The sequence below is a fragment of the Oryzias latipes genome, chromosome 10 (genome assembly GCF_053564925.1).
Source record: "Oryzias latipes strain Hd-rR chromosome 10, Olatipes_Hd-rR_3.1".
Lineage (NCBI taxonomy): Eukaryota > Metazoa > Chordata > Actinopteri > Beloniformes > Adrianichthyidae > Oryzias > Oryzias latipes.
The window spans coordinates 21,525,879-21,549,632 of NC_136246.1; the positions used below are offsets into that span (position 1 = coordinate 21,525,879).

General features: G+C 37.7%; 1 protein-coding gene and 2 long non-coding RNA genes across 9 annotated transcripts in view; 1 reads left to right on the top strand and 2 right to left on the bottom strand.

Annotated features, from left to right (window-relative positions):
• The window catches only part of frmpd3 (FERM and PDZ domain containing 3), a 113,602-nt gene that overhangs the window by 68,323 nt on the left and 21,525 nt on the right, over window positions 1–23,754 (top strand). The window lies entirely within an intron of this gene.
• On the bottom strand, window positions 14,197–16,125 carry LOC111948017 (uncharacterized). The gene is made up of 3 exons (XR_002874006.2): window positions 15,914–16,125; window positions 15,660–15,816; window positions 14,197–14,627 (listed from the first exon to the last, which is right to left on the bottom strand). It is a non-coding gene; the product is annotated as an uncharacterized LOC111948017 (long non-coding RNA).
• LOC144994901 (uncharacterized) lies at window positions 16,242–17,622 on the bottom strand. Its single transcript, XR_013658589.1, has 3 exons — window positions 17,470–17,622; window positions 16,503–16,731; window positions 16,242–16,380 (listed from the first exon to the last, which is right to left on the bottom strand). It is a non-coding gene; the product is annotated as an uncharacterized LOC144994901 (long non-coding RNA).

The window sequence follows — 23,754 nt, forward strand, 5'->3', positions numbered from 1 at the left end:
TGTCAAGTCTGTTATCAGCAGGCGTCAGTGTGTCACCTGATTCTGCTGCGGCAGAGTAATGATCGCCGACAGGGTCACGGGCGGCTGTTGTTGGTGAGTCTGGTTTCTTAATCAAAATCCGAACAGTTGTGTTTTCTAGAAAAATATTCTGGCGATTAAAATTGAGCAACTGGGGAAGCGGCACGGCTCATGAACCATAATAATCTGCATCGTCTTCTACATGGACATAAAGACTGTCATTGTTTGTCTGCAACAAACTGGTATTTCATGTTCTCATCAAAAGTTTTTAGTGGTTATGGAGGTAAATCTGTCAGGGTTATTATTATTTTTAAAGCTCAGTTTAAGAAAAAAAAAAAAATTAACTCAAATTAACACAGTGATTAGTGAGTCGGGTCAAAGTTGTGTTTGAAGTCAAGGCTATGCATATATTACTACGGTGGCCTAGAAGGGTCACAACACAACACAATAACTTTATACACAACACACTAACTTTACATACAACACATTAACTTTACACACAACACATTAACTTTATTCACAACACACTAACTTTACACACAACACACTAACTTTACACACAACACATTAACTTTACACACAACACACTAACTTAACACACAACACATTAACTTAACACACAACACATTAACTCACAACACAATAGCTCACAACACAACACATTAACTCACAACACAACACAATAACTCACAACACAACACATTAACTCACAACACAACACAATAACTCAAAACACAACACATTAACTCACAACACAACACAATAACTCACAACACAACACATTAACTCACAACACATTAACTCATGGCCCAGAAGGGTCACAACACAACACATTAACTTACCTCACAACACATTAACTCACAACGGAAGTAAAGCAGCAATTGAAGTGCTTTTATTCTGAAATTTCTACTGGGCTGAGCAGCTAACTACCTAACAGAAAGTAATGTCACAGTGAGCTGTGGAGGGAGCATGTTATTGCTACAAGAGAAGCTAGCAGCAGTGTTGCCAGAAACTTTGTCTTTACTACGGTTCTCCTTCCTCTAAACACACACAATATGTACGGTGGCCCAGAAGGGTCACAACACAACACATTAACTTTATACACAACACACTAACTTTACACACAACACATTAACTTTACACACAACACACTAACTTTACACACAACACACTAACTTTACACACAACACACTAACTTTACACACAACAGATTAACTTTACACACAACACATTAACTTTACACACAACACATTAACTTAACACACAACACATTAACTCACAACACAACACAATAACTCACAACACAATAACTCACAACACAACACAATAACTTTACACACAACACACTAACTTTACACACAACAGATTAACTTTACACACAACACATTAACTTTACACACAACACATTAACTTAACACACAACACATTAACTCACAACACAATAACTCACAACACAACACAATAACTCACAACACAACACAATAACTCACAACACAACACATTAACTCACAACACAACACATTAACTCATGGCCCAGAAGGGTCACAACACAACACATTAACTTACCTCACAACACATTAACTCACAACGGAAGTAAAGCAGCAATTGAAGTGCTTTTATTCTGAAATTTCTACTGGGCTGAGCAGCTAACTACCTAACAGAAAGTAATGTCACAGTGAGCTGTGGAGGGAGCTGCACACGCGCTCCTCTCCTCTCCTTTTTTCCGCTCCGTCCTCTCACACAGGCACGTGCAGTCCCCAACACACACGCACACACAGGACAGAGCGGAAAAAAGGAGAGGAGAGGAGGGTGCGTGCAGCGACAGAGGGGGGTGTCAGAGCGGAGGGAGGAGTCTGCGTTCATATTGTGTGTGTTTAGAGGAAGGAGAACCGTAGTAAAGACAAAGTTTCTGGCAACACTGCTGCTAGCTTCTCTTGTAGCAATAACATGCTCCCTCCACTGCTCACTGTGACATTACTTTCTGTTAGGTAGTTAGCTGCTCAGCCCAGTAGAAATTTCAGAATAAAAGCACTTCAATTGCTGCTTTACTTCCGTTGTGAGTTAATGTGTTGTGAGGTAAGTTAATGTGTTGTGTTGTGACCCTTCTGGGCCATGAGTTAATGTGTTGTGTTGTGAGTTAATGTGTTTTGTTGTGAGTTATTGTGTTGTGTTGTGAGTTAATGTGTTGTGTTGTGAGTTATTGTGTTGTGTTGTGAGTTAATGTGTTGTGTTGTGAGTTATTGTGTTGTGTTGTGAGTTATTGTGTTGTGAGTTATTGTGTTGTGTTGTGAGTTAATGTGTTGTGTGTTAAGTTAATGTGTTGTGTGTAAAGTTAATCTGTTGTGTGTAAAGTTAGTGTGTTGTGTGTAAAGTTAGTGTGTTGTGTGTAAACTTAATGTGTTGTGTGTAAAGTTAGTGTGTTGTGTATAAAGTTAATGTGTTGTGTTGTGACCCTTCTGGGCCACCGTATATTACAATAAAGAATTGAACCAAAAAACTAAAAGCCGCCATAACTTTTGAGCTATGCTCTCTTTGTTTTACTACACTCGTGATTTCAGAGAGTTGATGTATCAGGGCTTATAAATCTGAAACACACTGGTTTTCCCACAAACTCACAGGGAAAATGTGGACCAAAAATAATTTTATTAACAATATCCACCTTTTCAAACTTTGCCATTTTGTGATTCTTCTGCACTGCATGGAGGTAAACTAACAAACTCTGCTTCACCCACATTTGACCATTGCTCTTGGATCCCTAAGGAATGGGTGCCAAATAAGTTAAATTGTGTTGAAAATTAAAAGTCACTGGCAAAGAGTAAGTCTGGCTCAACGATGCACCCATCTATTTTCTAAACCCATTAAATCTCTTTCAGTGGTCATGTTGGAGTCTATCCCAGTCATTGTTGAGTGAAGATGGGGTACACACTGAAGGGGTTTGCCAGTCCATCATAAGACCACACAACCGCACATTCATTCCTGGTGACAACTTAGAAAAACCACTTAACCCATAAAGCATGTTTTTGGACTGTGGAGGAAGCTGCAGTTCCTGGAGAAAATCGTTGCATGGATAAGGGGAACATGCAAAGTCAGCATGCAAAACCCATTTGAACCAGCAGGGTAGCCAGAGTTCTAGCCACTATCCCACCGTGCAGCCCCTAGCTTGAATTTTTCATCCAAATGTAGAATTTACTTTGATGGTGTTCACCTGCAATCTTCAAAGTTTAATATGAATTTCAAGAAAAAAAAAACAAGGATGTGAGACTGAGAAAGATGAGAAAAACCTTGTTATATTAAAGTATGCACTATTATATAGTATGGAGAATGCTACATTGAAGTAAATCCATTCAAATCTGGGTTGCCCAAATTCTTCAGCATCGTGCAAGAATACACAATAAGCATAAAATGAGTTTAAACTAGTTGTTCTTAATGGCATGTTTGTTCACAGATCAGATTTTTACTTCATTTGCATTTTTCCATTTCATCACTTTGATACCTGTTTAGTTACAGCAAACAAAAACCGAACCAGAATAAATGCTACATGTCTCCAACATACACTCCTTTCTCAGTCCTGTTGTTCATTTCACTAGTTCTTCAATACACTTAGGGTTCAGTGTACCACTAGTGACAGAGAAGAGATTGATTCATTCCAACAATCGTCCTGCAATGGGCCCTGAATGACAGACCAGCCACTGCAGGACCTGCAATCTTGCTGATAATCTTCACATTTATGTTGATAGTTCTCCTATAGTCTGTTATCATTGTGCAGTCACTGATCCAACACTGCATTATTGATTACACTCCATTAACAAGCAGGAATGAGCCTGACCTTAGTCTGGTTCCAGACACTGGAGGCCATCACTCAGAGGGCCACGCACTGAAACTAAAACTAAAATTAAACATTGGTTAAACCACAAATGATTCAAATTGATTGATTTGATTTATTGATTTATTTCAAGCATTGTAGTCAAAGCAATAAAGAGTTTACACATATTCATCAAATTCAGTACAGAAATGATGAAATGCATAGATTAAAAAGACAGAAGATAAAACAAAACAAAAAAGTCACTTAAATCACATTTGCTTAATTAAGTACAGTGATCATTAACTAAAGTATAAGTAGAGCTTGATTTATTGCTTGAAAAGGAGTGGGAAGAAGCTATCTTATATAATCCCACCCCTACTAATTCAAATAAAACCCTGTTTTTTTTTCTCAGTCAATAGCAAGAGGACGAAAGCTGAACTTTCGGACAAAAAGCAAAAAAGAAACATACAAATTTAATTAAATACTAAATTTGGCAAAACACAACAAACTTTTTTAGCATCAATTTAATGTTAGATGATATTATTACAGACAGGCCTTTAAATTGGTGATTTAACTGGTGGTTAACATTATGGAAAAGGAAAATAAATCGTTAAAAGGAAACTTTTTTTTTCATTCAACATTTTATTTCACGTTTCTGTTGAGTTCACCAGAACATCATTATACAATTGATCATTTTTTACTAATACATTTTGGCCTATTTTTTATAGTGTCTGGACAGCAAATGCATTTTAATATAAGAAACATTTTCAATGTTTGTCCAATAGGTTTTCTAAAGTCAGAAACTGTATTTTTATTCATCTCCTTGCTCTTCAAAATAAGCTGAGTTTCAATTAAGTTTTGTCGATGCTATAGTTTCTCACAGGACCCAAACTTTGGCCAAGATCTAGTAGAAATAACAAAAAATAACAAAGTGATTTTTCCTTTAATGGTTTTTCTCAAATCAGAAACTTCTGTCATAGATCAACTCCATTTTTCCATGGATGACACATTTATTAGGATTTCACTTCTGAAAAATTGGACGCTAACATCAACCTTGTCTCAAATATAAAAAAATAAATGTATACAATTGCACAAAACAGGTATTTTCCTAATACAAAATTAAATGTAGGTAAATCAATTATTTGGGCAACTTTATTAGCTAAATACTTCAAAAATTGGAGAGCCGATCACTGCATATTATTCAGAGCGAGCTTGGTGAGTGGAAAAAACGGACTCCTACAAGACAATTGCAAACGTCTTGACATAAATCAAAAGTGAATCATTGATGTGCGATCTGGCAGTTTTTCAAAATAAAACCGTTTAAATCAAATGATAAATCAGACAGATTTAGAGTAAGCTGGGAATCCTCTTTCAGTGGGATGCTGGTCTCCAGCTCAAGGGAATGGGGATCAGTTTACTAAATGATGGCAGACAGAAAGCACATTACCTGCAACGTTAACAACAGCAAAGCTAAATTGACTCACTTTTTTTTCTTCTTTCAGAACAAATATGTAAGTCACTGGTTACTAAATGTGAATGAATTAGACATGTCAGTGATAAACACTGCAGCCACTCTGCTTTATTGTGAGTCATATTAGTTGGCACTGCACAGAACGTTACATATATTTCTCCTTTGCCAAAGGAACATTAGATAGATTAAAACACCAAGCGGAACCAAGCATGTACTCGTTTCCTTCACATTGAAGGTGAAATCACACATCCAACATCATGACGCAAAGTCCATGAACCAACTTCTTAAAACAAAGACAGAAAATTAAAGACATTTGTCAGAGTCACTTTGTTTTTCCCATAAATGTGTTCAGTTGTTGCTTTATACTCATGTTAAAACTTTAAAAACTATGAATAAAGGAAAGTAGCATAATTACTAAGCTTTTAGTTTGATAGATTGTGATTTTTTTATTATATGATAAAGGTAATTAATGCAAAATATTTGCAGAAAAGTTGCTCTCTTTTAAACTAAACCCATCATATTTTGAAAGTGTTTCACAAATTGTAGTAGGGGAAAATTACTTAATAAAGTAGGTCTTTATTGGATAGCTGATTTCCTCTAGGACTCTGCAGAGGTTATCTTCAGTCTTAGCTAAAAATGTGTTGTTTTTTGTTGCAAATTGAAAAACATAACTAGGGCAGGTAACTTGAGGACAGTCTCACATTATTTATCAAACTATCTGCCTAAAGATACTAAGGATACGCATTTATTGGTGATTTTATATTATCATAATATTTTATTATATCATAATAAATCAGTTATTGTGCAGCAGTGTTAGTGTGCAAACATTCACTGCTGCGTCTGTTATAAGAAAATGTAATCTAGTGGGGCCATAAAAGCTCTCCTTTTATTTCTATATTCTTATACATTAAAGGTTATGAATCCTGTCAAATGGAAAAAGCTAAAAGTATTTTATGAGACATATTAAGATTAGCAATGAGAAAAGAACAAATAGTGTTCTTGAATGGTTAAAAAGTTCATTTGATGTGTTCTTTTCGTTTTTTTCTTTATCCAAGGCACAAGTTTAAAAAAAGAAACGTTTTTTCTTGTTCTTTTTGGAATGAAATTTTAAAATGGTTTTTCAATAAAACAACAAAAACTATTTTAAAAAGTGCTTGGTTGACATTTATCATGAAAACAAGTAGTTTTTTTCTTCCTTTCATTTAAATTGTAATTTAACTTTTTTCTTTCCATATTAGGACAAAAAAAAAGACCTTTCCTAATTGCCATAAGTTGACAAATATAAATTTGAAAAAGTAAATCTGCAAAGCAGACTTTATTCGAATTTACAATACACAACAGGAAATGAGCAGCGCTGAATTGGACCGATGCAGGCAAGCAGCAGGAGCACTGAATCTCAGCAAGTGAAATCATTACACACTCTGATGGCACTTCCACTTGCTATTCTCTGCGCATCCACTAAAACATACTGGGCCTTGATAAGTCAGTGGCAAGAGAAAAAGGACAGGAAGAACTTGTTACAGCAACTCCTGTCAGCTAGACTGCAGGGAGCCGGGGTCACACAAGTTTTGATGTGGTCTCAACCACCAGCACGGAGTCTTCTGACATTAAAATGTCCTTTATAAGAAAAAGTGTATTAGTTTGAAACCGATCTAAGAACTGCAGAGCAACAATCATTTTTTGCAGGACGCAAAAGCTGTTAACAGATAGCAAAGAAAAGAGCAGCTCAGTAAAAAAGAAAAAAAGTAGCAGTGATCTTGAATGCCAGAATGTCCACAACTTGTCAGAATTTAACTACATATAAATGAAAGACTTCAGTTATGAGCTGTAACAAACAGCTAATTTATATTCTCCATTCAGCTTCTAATGTTGCTCCAGAGAAATGAAAAAAAAAAAAGAAAAATCTGGTAGCATTGCTTTCTGTGCAGTTAGGCAAAATGCTGGAATTAATATTGCAGAGAGGCGGGTTTGTGCAAGAGTGTGTGTGAGTCAGAGAATCTGTTTGCAGAGTGTGAAATGAATATTGGGCACCAGCAGCGAAAATGAGGATGACGTTGGAAATGAGCTCCAGACAAGAGAAGAAGAGAAGACCACTTTATTGGTAGTCAGAAGGGCGGACCTGGGAGGGGCACATGGGTGTTATCTCATGGGTGGCAGCGATAGCTGGATGAGGAGGCGAAAGCAGCCATGCTGGATTTCTCAGAGAATGAGTGTCACTCCGTATCGGTCCACTGTCAAGCAAGCTGTGGAGAACTGTGTGCTTCACTGAAGGGTGACAGCAAAGAGACAGAGCCGCTCTGCTGCTGTCACAGCCACTCTGCCTCCTGTTTTTCTGGCCCTACGAGCTGCTAGACCTGAGAACCGTCTCATTTTCATTTAGTATGTAAAAAGTTATCAGTAATGACCTGAATTGTGTCATTTATGGCCCCTGATCCCTAAAAATATGGCTGAGCATCGAATTGATTTTGTAAAGGTCAGGATTATTAGCCAGGGGGGTTGAAGCTTGCTCTCCTTAATTCACAGCCGAAAACACAGGTCTTGAAATTGGCAAAGAGTGAGTAATAGATCGGGAATGAAAGCTTAATCAGGCACTCAGACCAAATACAGTTCAGTATGGATTCTCAGTCGGGCAAAGCTGCTTGAAACACTCAGGGTGCAGCTTGGTGCAATATGGTTTTCTCATTTCAGCAAAAGGCTAATAAATGAAATGTAGTCAAGTGGAGCATTCCCTATGCATAGATTTCAAATAATCAGGCTGGTAAACAGAAACTCCTCCCAGTCTGAGAGAGATAACCGCTCTTCTGGAAATTGGTTTTCACTTAGGAAAGGTTCTTCAGTTTGAATCTTCCCCACCCGTTTAGACAAATATTCCTACTTTTCTTTTTCTTTTTTCTTTTTTTTTTTTTTTGGGGGGGGGGGGGGGGGGGGGGGGGTTAAAGTCACACCCTGATGACAATTGTGCTTTTTGTTTTTTTGACATTCTGGCATTTTACTCATGATGGATGACATAAGTTAAGAAAATTTAACTTACATTTGCACTTCTGAGTATGTCTTTATTCAAATTGTTGTAAAATGGGGCAGACAAAAAAAAAGGCCTTTGGAAAAAGATCACATTTGTGACGTATGGAAAATAAACTGGGCGGGCCACAAGTTCCCTGCGCCGCTCTATTCTGATCCACTTGAAGACAAATACATCCATGTACGTCCTCGTTCGAGCTGGTATCTAGCTCAAAACTATATCGCCGGATAGCTTCAATACTGCTGTTGTACAGCTAATGTTAGGTTGGGGGTGTGATGGGCCGTGAGGTAGTAGGAGAGCGTCCAAACAAGCTCTAAGTTATGGATGATGGGAAGGAGTGGCGGCGTTTCTCTGCACCAACAGTCCTGCCAACAACTCAGAGGTGAATTTCTAATGAGCTCCTGCTGCACTATGTCCTATAAAACAACGCAAGTTTTTAGATTTTGGCTAAAAAATGGTATAATCATGATTAAAAGACCACTGGAAACAAATTAACAATAGATCAAGAGAGGATTGGAATGGTACTTTAAGAACGCAGTGCAGTCAAATGTGTGATTTTTTAATGTTAGAAAGCACCTCAGGTCTTAATTAGTTTAAACACGTTTCCAATATCTTTTTCATTTTTTGTTTTTTTTTGGCATTACCACACCACTGAGCCCGTGTCCTGACATGGAAAAAAATAAAATATATCTCGTTTCCACAAATTAATATCTTGTTCCAACGAAAAATTGTTCCGTTCCCACGAGATAATATTCTGTTCCTGTACTGTTTCGTTCCCTTGAAATAAATTATTTGTGCAAACAAAATAATTATTCACGTCATAAGTCATTCATAAACACGGATATGCTCTCCGTCCTGCCGCACAAGCCGCTATCAGCGGCAGCGGTAACCTCCGTGTCTCTGTGACCCACAATCTTTCAAGAACTTAGGATAACTAGGCTTGCTGCTTCGCCGCACCATAGCAATTCAACGGACATAGCTCCTAGCTCCGCCGCGGAGCACTTGCTTTTCATGCCGGCATTCGGGCACCTGACTGGCCGTATACCGGCCAGCCAGTATGGGATATTGTAGTTTAGGGTCGAATAGGAATAATAATATTCATGACTTGTCTTTTATTAACATACTCTTTAGCAGTCACTTTACATCCGAAGGCTAGTAGGCTACATGCTCCGTAGCATATCATAACATCATAGCACGTAGCATGTCCTGTTGTCTCTGAACGCATCACAGTTACAGGGTCACGGTGATTGGTCGAGATGCATCATGGGAAATGTGTGATGCATGATGGGAGACGTAGCATGACGCCTTCGGATGTTAAGTGACTGCTAACGGGTATGTTAATAAAAGACAATCCTGAATATCATTATTATGTTTTTATTTTTTCGCTCTTGAACAAATGTGGGTCACAGAGACTCGGAAGTAGTAGCAGAAAGCGTTTTTTGCGGCAGGACGGAGATCGTATCGGGATGTGAGTGAACCCAGACATGAAAACGTGATTACCGATGCTTTTTTTTTTTTGGTGCTTTTTAAAATACATTAACTTGATCTCTAAACCTCATCCGTGTCTTCCGTGCAATGTGATGAGACACACACTGACAGAAATATGAAGGTATTTGCTGTAAACCCAAATATAGCTCACATCCGTGTTTATGAATGCCTCATGACGTGAATAACAGGTTAATGATGGGCTAGGTAGCATGTAGCCTACTAGCCTTCGGATGTAAAGCGACAGCCAGAGTATGTTAATAAAAGACAAGTCCTGAATATTATTATTCCTATTCGACCCTAAACTACAATATCCACTGGCTGTCTGTCTACCGGCCAGCAAACTGCCTGAATTCCGGCATGACAAGCTAAAGAGCTCCGCGGCGGAGCTAGGAGCTATGTCCGGTGAATGGCAAAGCAGCAAGCCTAGTTATACTAAATCTTATGATATTTTTCTTATATTCATTGACACAATAATAAATTGATCATTCTTGTTTTTCTTTTTCCTTTCTTAAACGAATGTGGGTCACGGAAGTTACCACTGAAAGTGGATTTTGCGGCAGGACGGAGAGCATATCCGTGTTTATGAATGACTTATGACGTGAATAGTGATTTCGTTCACACAAATTAATTATTTCGAGGGAACGAAATAGTTTTTCGTGGGAACGCAATATTACTTTGTGGGAACAAGAAATCAATTTGTGGGAACAAGATATTAATTTGTGGGAATGAGATATATTTTGTTTTTTCCGTTTCAGGACTCGGGCTCCGTACCACACAGTGACTCAATAGGATGCACAAAAGTTCAAAAAGCACAAACACACAGTGAGCTCAACTGCATATAGTTTTAAGCATTCGCTTTCCCTCTGTTAAGTCTCACATTTATTCTTTCCAAGTGCAAAAGTCTAGATGCACATTACAGATCATTTATTTGAATAATTTTTATTACTGCATCTTAATGCACACCACTGTGAAGCTGACCTTCAGCAGACCAGCAGGACTGTTTTTTTCATGAATAGCTGAAGTGGTAAATTGACTCCGCATTCACCACACCACAGTCCTGAAGAGATCTGTCGCTGCATGCGTGGCGGATTACCTCCAACTATTTAAAAGCCTCAAGCTCAACAAATGTAATGTGGTGCTCCCGTTCAGCCTTTATTGTTCTATATAAGGCATCACATATGAAAAAAATACATAAACAAAAAATAGAATACTAAAAAAAAAAAGTTTGATCAGAGTTCAAAATGGCTATTAGAAATTGAATACTCACTTGAGAGTAACCTTTTCTAAATTAATGTTATTCTAAACCTTCCAAAAAGATGTAGCAGAAATATTGCCTTTAAAACCATTACAATGAAATACAGAAATTATATGTAAGTTATTGGTGGGTTTTTTTATGTCATCAGAGCTTGTTAAAGTTTTAGACTAGATTTGTAAGCTTGAACAGGAAGTTGCAATTCAAAGCTATGAGAAAAATGGTGAAAACCTGTGAGTGTCTGAAAGATATAACTGAGACTGACAGTGGGAGAAAACTGCTGTCAAAAACCCAGACAAGATGGGAGGTAAAAGCAGTTTCTCCTTGTGCACAGTCTCTCTTTCTGCAGGTGTTGTGGAAAACCGGTAAGTCCTCGCTGCAGTAGCTGCCACGTCGAGCAAAAAGGGGAGAAAAAAGGAAACCTTCTTTCCTTCTTTTTTTTTTTTGCCGTCACTGTTGCAACAAGAATAAGTAAATTAGCTCATTTACTGAGCTGTAATTGGTTCCAAGTTTTTGATAAAATGCAACCACAAATTCTGTTGACACTCTGATCCTACAGTTTACTCAGTGCTTATTTTCATTGCAAAAAGCTGTGCCACAATAAGCAAAAATATCCCAGAAAATGTGTTAAAAAGCTGAGAAGATGCAGAAAATATCTGTGTAGGACACTCAGAGAAAGGCTGCACACATTGGAGGAGCAGCTCTACTTCAGTCCACTCACAGTAAAAACCCCTCTGGGCCCACAACAGTCATATGCTGCTATATTATAGGGTTAAGTGGGGTTGGAGAAAGAGCACTCTGGATAGTACAGTATTAATTTAACAAAATGGTAAAGGTCATGTGTTGCTGTGGTCGTATTAATAATGTCCGATTGAGTCAGAGGAGGAAATAAGCCTGAGACCAGTGGGTCAGGCGAGTCAGTATTCAAGTGGAACCAACGGCCCTGTTTGACCTGCAGTCGCGGCTGTTTTGTCTCAGGGTGGGTCAAAGGAAATTTCTATTTTCTTAGATATCAATTGTAACAAATGTCAAGCTTTCCAGTGAGTAACAACACTTAATGTAACTGTTGTCGTGTTATTTCAAAAGATAAATCATTTGCTAATAGAATTCCAATAACATTGGATTTTATGACAAATCCAGCCATCAAAATGTATCTTCATTTGTGTTGATGGAAGCGCTACCAAAACAGAGTGAGGAAGAGGCAGACAGGCAGAGTTCAGTGCACGGAATGACAAGATGTCAGCATGTTTACAAGGCTCCCAGTAAACGCCATTTTCAAGGCAAGTAAGGAATGAGTGTGCAGTTTGAGCTTTTATTTTTGCATAAAAAGACATTTTTTGCGTGAACCAAGTGACACCTGCATTGACTTTTGATGGTTTAGACTCTTTTGTACTATTTTTCAATAGGTACAAATCTGGGAGTAAAAGTGAATCTTAATTTGAAACTTGACAAACAGAGCAGCATGGTCGTAAAAGCCGGCTTTTGTTCAAATTGGATTTTCTACACCTGCTTTCAATTCACTTACATTTCAGCCTGAACTACTGACTGGCTCCAGGAATCATCAACGCATTTCTCCAATGTTATGTGTTGTCAAATCGTACTGCCAAGCTGTGTTCGCTTTTACATCTTCTTTACTTTAATTTAAAATCTTAAAATGATTTGCGATTATTATTTTTGACTCTCATGAACTTTACTCCATTGTGTCCAACAAGATAAGTACCACAAAATCTGTCAATTGTCTAAATATGTAAAATTAAAATGTGATATGACCATTCCAATAACTATCAGAATGTAGAATAGGCTGTTGATGCACTTCAAGTTATCAGAATCACATTGTTTTTATTTTTTTTATTTCAATCTTTTGCATATTTCCATTGTCCATTATTCTGTGAATTATTATATTTTTCTGTTGTGTGAAGTTTTTTTGGGCAACCTCTCATTTTACAAATGCCACCAAAAAATAATTCAAAATAAATCTTTCACAACTACAGTAAACAAAACAATGCTAATCTATAAGCTCTTCCCTGCAACTTTAAGAATTTTTGGTCACTGGAACAAAGAAGAGGCAGCTAACTTTATCATGTTTTTATGATTATTTTAATTTAAATTCACATTTTCTCTGTTTACATGACTCTCACCACCGAAGCAGATTTGGTAGAAAATTGAATTTATGGAAAAACCCCAGAATGGAAAGCTGTAAGGAACAAAATGATGACGACCAAGTTGGCAAAGGAAACAGTATTGGAAAAAGTCATCATCATTTAGTGCATCAACGTTACATAAAGTCCCTCTCCAATCATCTGTGTTCCCAGTAGTCTTTTAATTATAATATGTAGTTTTTAGTCAAAATCCAAAAAACCTGTGTCGTTTTCTAGGACAAAGTTTCTTCAAAGCGGAAGGAGTTCATTCGAATTTCACATCTAAGTTGTGGGTGGAACTGATGGCGTGGCGTAATCTTGCCCTCATTCTCTGTCATCCATCCAGATCCAACTGGAAAACCTACCCATAGGAAAAATCTGTTGCTCATATGTTGCTTGATCTCGTCTCTTGAGATCAGTTTGAGCGTCTCATATTCGTATCATTCTGTGATCATTTGCTTCTTAACTCTTGCTCCTAAGGGTCCCTTAGGAGCAAGAGTTAAGCTATAATGAGAAAAGACATCACTGAGACAAATGAGGTTGAGTTGAGACAACTGTTAGAGCAATAATTAAGAAGTGGGAGAGACGAACCTAAGACGCTCATGAGACAAATCTGAGAAGAATGAGTCCTAAAAGAGATCTCATCGTTGTCTGTCTGATGTCTCTTTCATGTCTTAATCATTTCTCTTAAATGTCTTACCAAAGCCGTTAATGAGAATGATATTTGAGATGTATTTGAGAAAGAAAAGATCATTTATTTTTATAGCAGTGGTCACCAATCCTGGTCCTCAAGGGCCACCATCCTGTAGGGTTTAGATGTTTCTTTGCTCCCCAGATGTGAATCAACAGGTGATTAACAACCTCCTGCAGAACTTGAGGAGGCAATTCAACCACTGCAGCAGATCTGTTGGAGCAGGAAAACAGCTAAAACATCCAGAACAGTGACCTTCAAGGACCAGGATGGGAGACCACTGATATACAGTAACAGTAAAAACAATACTAGAAATGTAAATGCTTTACACTTTATTTGGGCAGCACCATCATCAGTACAGCATTTGAATTGTGGTAGCAGTATTACACATTTTTTAAAATATTAAATGCATTAAGTACATGAACCGTGGCGTACTCAATCTGGTTGACACGCTGGTCATGAATACTTCCAGATTTTAAACAAGACACTGAAAAAAAACATTATAAAAACATAAACATAAAAACATTCTCTGAAACTTGCAGACTATCAAATCCATGAACCAATTTGAGAACCAAATTAGGATTAAAAATAAGAAAAAAAGATGGAAGAGAAACCAGTCTGCATACTGTAGATCATAGCAGTGGCCTTAGAACCTGCTCTGCCCTACATTTGCTGACAAAGGCTTTCTTGAGCTTGGCCTCTTCAATTTGTTCCCAACCAGGTAGAGTGGCACATCTTAGGACATCAGCTGTAAGACAAGAACATTAAAATCTGGCATGAACAAATTGATAATAGACCGCACATAACAAACAAAGATAACACTTCAAGCTAGAAGCAAACTGTAGTTTTATAAAAGCAGCTGCATAATGCTACCATAAGATTACGTTTCTGTCATCCCTTAAAGCAGCCACACGTCGCTTGAGAGGACATCTGTTTCAGTTAAAAGAATTGAAATGCAGCATTCTATGGGCATTAACTATTTAACAAATAAGGTTCAAATCTGTTTCATTTCATTTTTCATGATACAGTCCAGATCAAACATTTAAGAAATGATCAAGTCACATTTTGCATGGTTGGCTCTTAACAAGGGAAAAATAATACCCATGTCTTAATTGGGACGCTGAGGGCTGATCGTGTCAGACAGCAAACTGTGGAATAAGATATTTCAACGAATATATATTATGCTATGATTAAGAATTTTGTGGTCAATATTTTTTGGATTGTTCAGAATATTTCCATTAGTTTTTTAAATTAGAGCACTTTGGCTTAGGTCTTTGTTCTGTTTGAGACTGAAGAATTATCCCTTAGTGGTACAAAAGTAAAGATTGGAAAAAAGTCTGTTATACGTAGAGAACTTCATAAAGCCACCCTTTAAATTGTATTTTATTTCTTTTAATGTGACACAATCTTGCTATTTAAATCAAATTACCCCAAAATAAGGATTTTCAAAGCTAAATTTTAGGTTAGCCAGGGCTGCTCATTCCTGGTCCTTGGGATCCATCACCCTGACTGTTTTCTAGATCTCCAAGCCCTGCTAGCTGTTGATCAGCTCAACCAGATGTCTCCACATTCTGACTGAATGAACACACCTGGTCCAGGTAATCAGCAGCAAGCAATTCAGGGAGAGTTGGAAAACAGGCAGGCTGGTAGATCTCAAGGACCAGGGATGAGCAGCCCAGAGTTAGATTAATAAAAGATTAATTAGAATAATTAACTGCAGGTCATGATTAACTAACCACACCCAAAAATGAATCGCATGACAGCACTCATAAATATGTACCTTTGCAGAAACTCCAGGGTTGAAGCCAGCTCAGTTGGATAATGACTGTTAAAGCAGAAGTAGCTTCTGAACATCAGGCACAGTGCTGCAATGTTGTTGTGTACGATGGAGCGGTCCCAACTCAGCATGAACTTCCTTGAGGAAAAGCAAGACTGTCCTAAAGACAGAACAATGGATGAAGTAAACATGTCACTCATGTACAGTGTACAAAGACAAAACCTTTAAAATAATTTAACATTTGAAACTTTACTTACCACATACAATATCAGTTGGAGTCAACGGCACCTGCTGCAGCTGGACCTCGTCTGCATCTTCTACAAGAACATGGCATCCTCCTCATTAAAGTAGCAGAGCAGAAGAAAGCGCATCTCTTTAACATCTCATCTCTTCTGAGCAGCCACTCTGCTCTCCTTGCATCATCTGCAGCCTTTTAGAGTTTGGAAAAACGTCTTGCTTTCATCATTTCTGCAACAAGAGTGCAAACCATTTCCTTCCTTGTCTTGGGCCAGGTCTCTTTCCAAAGACTCTCCAAAGACTGCACAAATTCCTCAGAAAAGTTACTCCATGGAATTTCAAAGCTGTCCTCCCAGTCAATGTATGTACAGTCCTTGGCTTCTGGAAGATGTGGATGACAAACTCCTCGGCGACAATAACAAAAGTGATGATGATTGTGTTGGTGAGGTCTCAACAGATGACGATGTGCTGTTCTCTGGCGTTTGGTCTGCAACAAAAAACAAACAAACAGTATAAGTGTATTAAGTTTACACTGTACTGTCAGTATGTTACCCATTCATATTCATATCCACTTCCGTGCATTACAAAAACTCATTTGTAATGTTTGACATTTCAATTTCCAGAAAGCAAGACGTTTCCGGGCTTGAACAGGTCTCAAAGCTGGCAGCAAGTCAGCCTCTTCTATGAATCGTAGATCCTCATACAACTCCATTTATTCCAATGGACTGCAAGTGTTCTTCCAGGATGTCTTTTGTGGCTCTGGTAGGACCTCCATAATGGCAGTGTGGAGGAACATGGGTTCTGATTCAATTATTTTCACATGTAGAATTTAGATCACCTTGAATCAGAGAGGGAAAAAAAAAACATGATGTACACACATTTTATACAGCACAAAGTAAGATCTGGAAAGGTTTTTAAATATGATTTATGATTCACTAAAATCCTCGTACATATCAGTGTTGACATTTGTTGGCTTAGCTACATCTGTGCTCTCTAACATCTCCACCACTGACAGAGGGCTGAGAACATGTTTTCCTAATATGCATACTTAAATTTTCAGATTATGCTTTCTAGACATGTGAGCAGTTAATGATGACTTTATTTAAACACATGTCCATAACCAGTTTCAAAAGATGACATGCCAGGCCAAACGTCTGCAAGATGATCTTTTAAACAAGATAAAAGCATTTTACAGCGTAAAAATTGAACATACAGTGAAACTGCACATTTTGAAGTGTGCAATAATGGAAATGGTTTGTGATGTCGTCACACTGAATGGGATGAACCCTGCAGACCCTTAACTGAAGAGCAAAATGTCTTCCAACAGTTACTAGCACTCACGCGTTTGGAAAAATATCGAGGCTCATTCTGTAAACTCTGCACTGCAAATAACTCTTCAATGTCTCTATTTTTTATTACAAAAAGCACAAGTAAACCTTTGTAAAATGTAATAATTACTTATACAGCCAAAGCCACCGCGAGTAGCCCAGACGTCTGCATTACTGGCGGAGCTAGCTTAAAACACCTTTAGTATTCAACTGAGTTCAGAGTTGGAGGAAAGAAATCGCAAACTTACCGTGCAAACTTCAAACATTTTACTTGAATCTTTTCCAGACAAGCAAAAAAAATGTTGGAGATTCATCCCACGGATTGTTAAAACGCAGAAAAAATACGACAAACGGTCGTCAAAAGTCTCTCGTTCTCTGCACTTCTCCCGCTTGCAGATTCCGGCCAGTTGGTGACGTCAACCAATGAGTTTTCCCTCCCACTGTGATCAGCCAATCAGAAATCTGTGTCAAGTGAGGCTGTGATACAGTTTAAAATTCAAATCGGGTTACTCCAGGCTTCTGTTTGTTCAATATGATGCAGACTAAAATCAAGAAAACAGAAAATATTTTCAGCTTGTAAGGCTGCATGAAGGGGGATTTTTAAAGACAAAGATAAAGTAACTCAAACTGAACCCCATAAATCTGTACCGTCCTAAAGTTGATTTATTTATTTCATTATTTTTATTTGTGTATTTTATTTGTTTGTTTCAAATGTAAAATCTATTTTTTGTTCACTTTAAGGTGATCCAAATATGATCCTAAATGTCCTTTATTTAGTTCAGCCATCAATGTGTTAAATGTTTTATACCCACCAACATATAAGTGTGCGTATATGCACTTGTGCGTGTATGCATGTGTGCCAGTGCATGCGTGTGTTTGTGTTTAACTCAAAAAAAAAGTTTATTAAATCGACACTGCAACGTTGTCTTGAAATTTCATGTTTTTTAAAAAGTTTCAAAAATATGTCTTTTGAGGACATGACCGTCTTAATGATTTAACTTTTTTTTCTTGAAATTGTAATTAAGTTATATAAATATGTAAGCAATATACAACTTTTTTAAGTTGAACATAAATAACATAAAAAATATTATTTTCTCGAGATGAACTGTAATCAGACTCATTATAGGGCTTGTACTACTCTCATTTTTCTTTTTGCTGAGACAATAAAAAAATAGGCTAAAACAAGATCTAAATTATTGAGCAACGAGAGACAGAACCATTGATGTCTTTCACTGAGATGTAAATGAGATAGGAATTGGAAGTAAGGATATCAAATTGAGACATACTTGAGCGCAACATAATATGGCTCATTTTTCTCTCAATTGAGATCTGGAGAAGAGACAGTTGTGAGAGAATTTTGAGATCTCAAACAGTGCTCACTGTGAGACTTATTTCTCAGGAGAAATGTTTGAGAAGAATGAGAAAAGCAATTTAGTCTCAAACAGTTCTCATTTATGTCTAGGAGACGTAAATGTGACAGAAACGAGATCTCATCTTCAGTTTTGCTTTGCTATGGGTAGGTTAAATTCCTAGCTGAAGCAAACTTTCAGTAAAAAGTTTGAATCATTTGTGAAGGGCTTAACAAAACCTACCAGCTAAAGAGAGTCTTAAATGGAGAAAACATCAGAAACTGTTGAAATACTGCTATTTAATGAGAGGGATCATCTAAAGGGAATGTGGAAACTTCAAAATCTAACATCTTGATTGTCATCAAACAACTGGTAGCTCAGGTCCTCTACTGAAGGACGTGAATGTAGCACAAAAAAAAAACCATTCCCTACTGCAGTTCTCATTGGGACTAAAGAGTACATAACGATCATCCTTGAAATGCTTGACTTTAGGATAAACATCACACAGGAGGCAGTACCCTCCATGAACCAGGAGACAAAGCTTAAGAAGTCATGCAGAAAAGAGAGGAGGAACTGCAGAAAGCTGTAATGAAGAAAGGGATACCTAGGAAGTACAACCGTGTCCATACCTACGACACTCCAAAAACAGGCCCTCAGAAATAGATCAAAATTTCTCACCCCATTGGCAGAACTTCTTCAAACAAGCAAAAGAAGAATCTACCATTTCTTTGAGAAAAATGGTCTTACCAAGAATACTTATTTTAAGAAAAAAAAATTCCAGCCACTAAGACATGTTTTCTCAAACCATTTTGCCATTGAAATACTTTCTCGATAAGATAATTTTTCTTGCAAGACAGAAAATAACACAATTTCGCCTCTTACTTTCTTAAAATTCAGTTTTTGCATTGGTGCACCAAGCAAGGACTTAAAGCCTTTTTGCCCTCCTGAAAAGGTACACATGAGGTCATGGGTATACAGAACTGGACAGTACCAGGCGCTGATTTGATCCAAACAGACTGGAAATTAAAGCTGCATTATCCCTTGTGCTATCCTATAGGGTCCAGATGACAAGATCCTTACATTGATGTGTTATCCCTACCATGACAAAGGTGGATAAAGGTGAAGAGGATTTCATGTAATCCATGGACACCAGTGAAGATCGCAAATCATTGAGGAAAAAAGGTTCAGAGCACTGTCTTGTGGGGTCTAGATGACCCCACTCCCAATGTTAAAGTGCCTTGCATAGCACAAGGGTTACATGAGTTCCTAGCATCAACCCTGAATGATTAACTGACGTGTAAACAAAACCAATCCTCAGGGACCCCATGAAGGGAATAGTCTCATCCAACTACAGTCCAATAACCTGCTTCTGCACAACATTGAAGCTCCTGTCAGGCATCATAGCAGCTAGGATGAGCAGGCACGTAGATCAATAAATGATTGTGGCCCAGAAAAGGATTAAAAGAAACACCAGGAGTGCAAAGAACCTGATGCTGAGGGATAAAGCTGTCACTCAAGACTGAAAGACCAGACATATACCAACCTGTGCACCTCATGGGTTTATTAAAAGAAAGCCTGTCACCCTTTGCATCACATCTGAAACATTTGAAACTCTTCAATATCTATAGGATTCTGATAGCCTTTATCAGGATCTCAACGGGGGAAATACCTGAGAGGGCAAATAAACAAGTTAACATCATGAGCATCTACCAAGGAGACAACTTGTCCCTGATTCTGTACAGCAGAGGACCGAACCCCCTCAGACAGATTATCACAAAGACTACATAATGCAGCAACTGTCAGTCACCTCCTGTACATGGATGACAACAACTCACTGGTTGACAGCAATGATAGTGAAACATTTGTGTTAGATATTTATGATAATATTCTGTTAAATACACCAAGAAGTAACCTGAAGACTCTGCTGCAGCTGCACCTAACCTTTTATTTGTATCAGTGTTTTGGAGGGAACAAATTCTTGCTTTTATTATTTTTTTGTGTGTGCAAGATAAAAAGATTATCCTGGACGCGTGCACTTGCAGGACAAATAATTATAGCATAGTTAGCATATGTTGAATATCCTCCATCTCCCACACCCGCTAAAACCCTTTCTGGATCATGGGGTTGCTGGAGCCTACTCCAGCTTCTGTTGGGCGAAGGCAGGCTGCTCCTTGGTCAGGTCACCATACTCTTGTAGGACTAAACATTGAAAGATTTAGCTAATAAAGCAAGACTTTTTTCCAGATGCTTTTTGGGTTTGTTTTGGTCAGACAGAGAAAAACTATGTAATTGAGGAGAAAACAGGACAGGAAGACCCTCGTAGGTTAAGCAGGAAACATGTCTATGGATCTCAATGGATTCAGAATTGACAAAGCCTTTTGGATAAGAGGTGAAACATCTTCTAACTTTAAAAACTAAGTCCAGATGACAGCCCCTCAACCTACTACTATGATGGTTAAGCGGGAAAGCAAAAGCTTTCTCTATTTTTAGGCAGACAGCTAGTAAATGATATTGCTACAGTGTCCTCCAGATGAAATTCTTTGACATGTTCGTGTCAAAGGAGGCCTTTTAAGACATACTTCCAAATACCAATCCTAACTTTTCACACTGGTTGAATCAGTTGTGTTTTCCTGCAGAATCTCATCCGGTATGTCCGGGTCAGTCTCCATTAACAGAGAGGATTAGTACCATTGGTACAATCTGCCTGGCTTCACTGCAAAGCCCCATAGATTACCACAGGTCACAAACCTGATTACAGATTTTTTTTAAACTGCCAACAGATATTGTGAAGGAGTTTTACCACCGTCTGTAGCGGAAACACATCTGAGACTGTACTTACAACAAGTGACTCTTATTGTAAACTTCTTAAGGTTAAGTATGCCCCAGTCTTCGGTACCCAATAAGGCTTTTCTTCACTGAAGACTCAGAAGATTATTGTGTCATCTTCTTTATAATCTTAACAGGATTTAACCAGAATCAAGCATTTGCTGTATGTCACACAAAGTGTTGGCAGCCTGCGCTTACGGTAGATTCCTCAGATTGTTTGAGGTGTATCAGTGCAGAACAAAAAAAACTGCACTGTTGGCTGTGCTATCTTGTGTAATGTCTGTTTTTCCTTTCTTCTTCTATTAACAATAATAATGTTAAATAATAATGTTAAGATGGAGAAGCAAATAATTCGTCTGAAAAAAGAATTTACTGGCCATGCTTCCAAAAGAAAGAAGTAGTTGTTAATTAAGCATTATAAAATAAGGGTTACAGTACAATTGAAATGTAAAAAATAAAGGAAAATAGTGTCTATAAAATATTCAGCAAATAGAACAGACTTATGTAGAAGAAGCAAAATGAATGGAATGAATGAACGCATTTTAAAAGGGTTTAAATGTTGCAGTTCAATGAACAAATATTTCGAAAGAAGTGCATTTTGTGCTGATTGGCTTATGGCTATTAGCCCCACGATGGGAAAACAAGCACATAGAGAAGCAGAAAAAATGGTTTAAACAGGAAGCTTTAATAGTTTAAAAAAATTCTGAGAACGAAGCGGTTATTATAGAGGAATTTCAAGGTGAGAAGTGGTGTCTTGAATTTAATGCAGAGTTCAAAATTGTAGCCGGTGGGGCTGCTTGAGGACAGTGGACTACGTTGGTTGGATGGCAACTATATGGGCAGCTGCTTTCTGAACAGGTTGAAATGCAAGAATTCCAAAAGGAGAAGCGCTGCAAAAGTTCAAGCAAGGTTGGGAAGCTTTGAAGAAAAGGTGAACAGGTATCATCTACAAAACTTTGGGGACAAATTTTCTAAATATTTTGTGGAAGCACTTGTGTGAGAAATATGACCTGCTAAATATATGAGATAAATCAATGAAGATGATAATAGAATAGAATAAAAAAGAATAGCTTTGTTTACTGCATATAGCACTTTTCCCAGAAAGAATCACAAGGTGCTATACAAAAGGAGCAAAAAATAAAATCAAAACACAGAGGTTATAAAATACAATAATAATAATAAAGCAAAACACACAACAAAAAGCTTTACTGAGTAAAAACGTTTTTAACTGATATTTAAAACACTTATCGGAGTCAATCTGGCTCAACGACAATGGGAGGGAGTTTCAAAGGCGAGGAGAAGCGGCTTGAAATAAGAGATTTCCTCTAGACTTAAAGCGGGTTTTTGGAGCACTTAAAATATTTAGGTTGGAGGACCTCAAGGATCGGGCCGAAGAGTATGGGGTTAAAAGGTCAGATATGTACGTCGGATCTTGACCATACAAGGCTCTAAAAAAGTAGAATTTTAAAATCCATTCGAAATTTGACAGTTGACCAATGTAAAGCAGACAACAGAGGAGTGATGCATGTCAGTTTACTGATTCCTGTTAAAATCCTTGCATCAGAGTTTTGGACAAGCTGAAGACGGTTTAGGGTACGTTTGTTAAAACAGGTAAAAAGAGAGTTGCAGTAATCTAAACGAGAAGAAATAAAAGCGTGGAGAATTGTTTTCTAGGTCAGATCGAGACAAAATACTTTTTAATTTTGCCACATTTCTCTGATTAAATAAACAGTTTTTTATTATCTGCTTTGAATGACCCTCCAGGGACATAGACTTCTCAAGCTTTGATGCCTGAAGGTACAATAGGTATAATGTAGAAGATGTTTTTTTTTAAAAGCGGATAGAGGGCCAGGGGAAAGTGAAATTGGGGTAGGGATAGTAACAAGCCATTAAAAAGTCACTAGTAATTTAAGAAAAATGTTATTATGCATATTTCTTTATGTCAACGCCTATTACGAGGATTTTTAATTCCATTCATCATTAGTAATTTGAATTAAAACCTGCGTTTTTATCGTACCACAGAAGAGGTTGCATCTTGGTACAATTCTGTGCTGTGCCACTGAAGGTGATTGTTATTTTAATTTTTCATGTGAGCTTCAGTTGATTTACAGAGGGCATACACACCTCAGGAGTCACTTCTCTGCAATAAGGTGATTATGTGTGCCATGTTAGTAAGCGAATCACTTCTTTAATACTGCCCGTTAAGCAAGAAGCATGGAAGTTATTGCCATCCGAGCCAGTCATCCCTTAGCCATTAACCGTGTTCAAGGACCAAACCAATATTAAAGTAAATTCTAGAAACACTCAGGCAGCTGGATGCCATTCTTGTGCTCATCAAAAGTTAAATAAGCTGGTCTC